At 42.1% G+C, this 3,375-nt stretch overlaps 1 long non-coding RNA gene across 1 annotated transcript; it reads right to left on the bottom strand.

Annotated features, from left to right (window-relative positions):
- Positions 1-1,103: 1,103 nt before the first annotated feature.
- On the bottom strand, positions 1,104-1,880 carry LOC106320624. The gene is made up of 4 exons (XR_001265878.1): positions 1,805-1,880; positions 1,536-1,706; positions 1,362-1,464; positions 1,104-1,241 (listed from the first exon to the last, which is right to left on the bottom strand). It is a non-coding gene; the product is annotated as an uncharacterized LOC106320624 (long non-coding RNA).
- Between the last annotated feature and the right edge of the window lie 1,495 nt (positions 1,881-3,375).

Here is a 3,375-nt window from a genome sequence, read left to right as displayed (position 1 = left end):
GCCAGTAATAGGCCACCACACACAACCATGATTCCAAACCAAAAAAGCCAAGCCCTCTCCGCAATGTAAAACGGTTACATATACACCAAGAGACCACCATAAACTCAAGAAACCAGTATTATTCCAAGTCTTATTAAGAACCAAAAGAAACATAACAACTCCAACTTCCTTCACTCTCTTAAAACCAACTAAGTCACCAATAGTAAAGAAAAGTATTAAAAGAAATAAAAGACCACCCCCGTAAACCAATTCCGTCTCGCGTAGACTCCCTGTAAATAAACCTTGATTCACATTCTTAGAACTTAAGATGCACCGGTTTTGGGTTTGAAGGACCCTTGCTCCGGTGGTTTGCCACTATCACCATGACGAGTTCCCACCTTGGCTGCTACTCTTTTGCGTGGGGAGACCAGCGCACTTGTCATACATGTGATGTGCATGCTCTAAGTTCCTTTGGTAAACACCTTAATATGATTAGTTTTAAAATCTCCTAAATTTACTTTATGGATGACTCATCAATCCCACCCTGACCAGGCACATTAAACTCATGGACGTTCCACTTGTTAGGCACTTGTTGTGAATGTGGGAATATTTTACTCTTTCATTTGGGATGATGAGATTTTTAATCTCGAATTGAATTTAACTTTATAATCGATAATATACCCAATTTAGGTCACTAAAATATGGACCTTCTTTATATCTCATCAGGTTTCTTGTAAATTTAAGTAACCAGAAAAAGTTCCACAAGGATTCCAACCACGAGTGGAGACCAAATAGTCTTGCTGAGAAAACTCTCCTAGACCCATGTTTTGAGGCAAGGTGTTTGCTTGAGTCTAAAGGGTAAAACATGAAAGGGACTACCCTCGATTTTTCCTAGTAAGGAAAGTATCCACTGGTTCCTTCCCATTAACCTCTTGGAAACCCTATTATATGCCCCAAAAAGCATCCTCTAGCTGCCTCTTCAACATAGTTTGAATTTCAAATCTCAAATCTGACGCTGTTTCACTTTCTAGCAACATGAATCTGCAACAACACCCTCTTTGTTGATCGACATTTGTTCACCAGGCTTCCCTCTCGCAAGATTGCAAGCCACATCTTCGTTTTTCTTTGCTTTCCACTTCGTTTCAGTGACATCAGCAAGCAAATCTGCAAGGAGTCGACTAGTAACTCCTCCAGCAAGGTTTTTTCTTGCCACTACTTGCAGACCGGTTGGAAACGTACTTCATTTTTGGTTTCAATGGCTCCTAGGCTCACAAAAACAGAAAAAGGAAAAAGCAAATGAGTGAAGGCCACGACAATAACTTTGTGAGAATCAAGGCACCAGCTCTGAATAACTCAACATTCATAAGAGACAACGCGCTTACCCTTATAGGAAGGCTCACTAAACCACATGAACAGAAGATGTGAGCTCTCATTCCACCTCTTCCGTGCAAATGGAATTTTTAAGGTAGAGCTGTCGGTTCAGATCTGGAAAACATTTGTTTCCAGTGTAGATTTGACAAAGAAATCTGAGAAAAGTGTTAGATAATAGACCGTACCATTTCTCCTACTGGATGGTCATCCTCCAGTGGTGGGAACCGATCATCTCCCCCTCTTTTCCCTCCATGAATCCTTTCTGGATCAAAATCAAAGTTTTACCCCTCCTCTATTGGCACGAAGACATGATTTGCAGAGTAGGCCAAGAATTGGGTACCTTGGACAACCATGAGCTGACAACATCAAGGATTAGAGTACAAGTGAATGGCTTAAAGTCTCTAGTGAAAGAATCGACTGTGGAGTTTGACTCGGGTGAAGAAAGTGTTATTACCCTGGAGTAAGAGAGACTTGAATTACACTGCTCATTTTGTTTCTCACTTCTTTATCTGAGGAAAAACTGTCCGAAAAAAAAGATGAGGAAACATCCAAAACACTGTTGGTAAGGTCAAGAGAAGAGGAAGAGCTAAACAAACCTTTACCTCCGAGATCTCCCCATGAGATTAGCATAAGACCCCCAAAAACTACATTTCAAACTCCCTAAGATCTTCTTCGGAGGATTACCAACTTCGTAAAGTTCTGGTGGTGTAAACTCTGCCAACATCTCGTTCCAGAAAATATTTGATAGACACGGAAACTCTTTCGGGGAAAGAGTAAGCACCAAGCAAACTCATAATCCACCACCAGAGAAATCTGCGAACCAAGGAGAAACCTCAAAACCGATATGAAAAAGCAAATCAGTCTCAAAAAGAACTCAGACTTAAGCTTCACATCTCTACTCTAAGAAGAGAGAGGGTATCAGAAGACCATCACAGAGAGGTAGATACCTCTTTCCTCAATGGAGCTCAGGCCAATGGAGGCCAAAACAGGTCTCGGAAACGGAGGACATCCCTGTCACCGTCGATCCAAAAGAATCCTGCAATAGAGGAAACAAATCAGATGGATCCTTTGCGGGAGAGAACTAGTGTACCTCAAGTGCTCTCAAAAGAGGCAGTTATAGAAAAACTACACGAAGTTACGAGGCAGTACCCAAGTTTCCCTGACCCTGTTAGAGCAGCAGCTCGGAGGCAGAGAGTTCTACGGAGATGCAAATATTTTAATGGAAGAAGCAACAACTTCAATAATGGGTGCAGCAGCAAAGCAGCCGACTTTGCCATGGCAACTAAGTGCTTCTGATAGTAAACCTATCACTCCTCCTCCAATCAATGAATATCCTCTACATGCCTGGCTCTTCCTTGTCCCCTTGGTCATTTACAGCCCTCTAGCTAGGAGAGAAGAGGATTATGGATTGGAATCAAAGTTTAGTGACGATCCTCCTTATGTGGACCAAGCGACCCTTAATGAAGAAAGAGAAAGATCAAAGTTACAATTGGTCATTGTGTGAACCGAAATTCGCACTGTCGATTTACGTTTAAATTAGGAAACTAGGAAAACCCTAATTTCCCAGAGGTCCCGGATCTCTGCGAGAGCCAACGGCAAGTGACCAAATATATACGGAAATCATGAAAAGATAATAAACGAGTTTAGAGAAAACAGTAGATCATATTTCGAGTCCGCGTGAGAGCGTTGCGATCATTACAAGAGATCATAAAAGCTTTGGCCGCAAAGGCTGTCAGCGAGTTACCTAGTTCTAGCGGCCTAAAAGCTCAAAACTAGTTGACTCGCAGCTCGATAACAAAAGACGAAGAAAATACATAAAAGGTTTTTGATTGAATTCGGACTGAACCTTATGAAAGGCTGCCTACGTACCCCTTTCGAGGATCAAGCCGAACGTAGTTCAAGAGTGAACCAAGAGATTGAACTGCTTGTGCACGTTCGTCTCGTAATCGGGTGCCAGTCATGGAAACAGAGCATGTCGAGAATAATGCCTCAGAGTTTCTAAGTGCCGAGAGTTCTGAGTCTAAA

Source organism: Brassica oleracea, unplaced genomic scaffold, assembly GCF_000695525.1.
Source record: "Brassica oleracea var. oleracea cultivar TO1000 unplaced genomic scaffold, BOL UnpScaffold00984, whole genome shotgun sequence".
In the NCBI taxonomy this organism is placed as follows: domain Eukaryota; kingdom Viridiplantae; phylum Streptophyta; class Magnoliopsida; order Brassicales; family Brassicaceae; genus Brassica; species Brassica oleracea.
The sequence above is the reverse complement of the archived record's forward strand: the minus strand, read 5'-3'. Positions and strand labels throughout refer to the sequence as shown.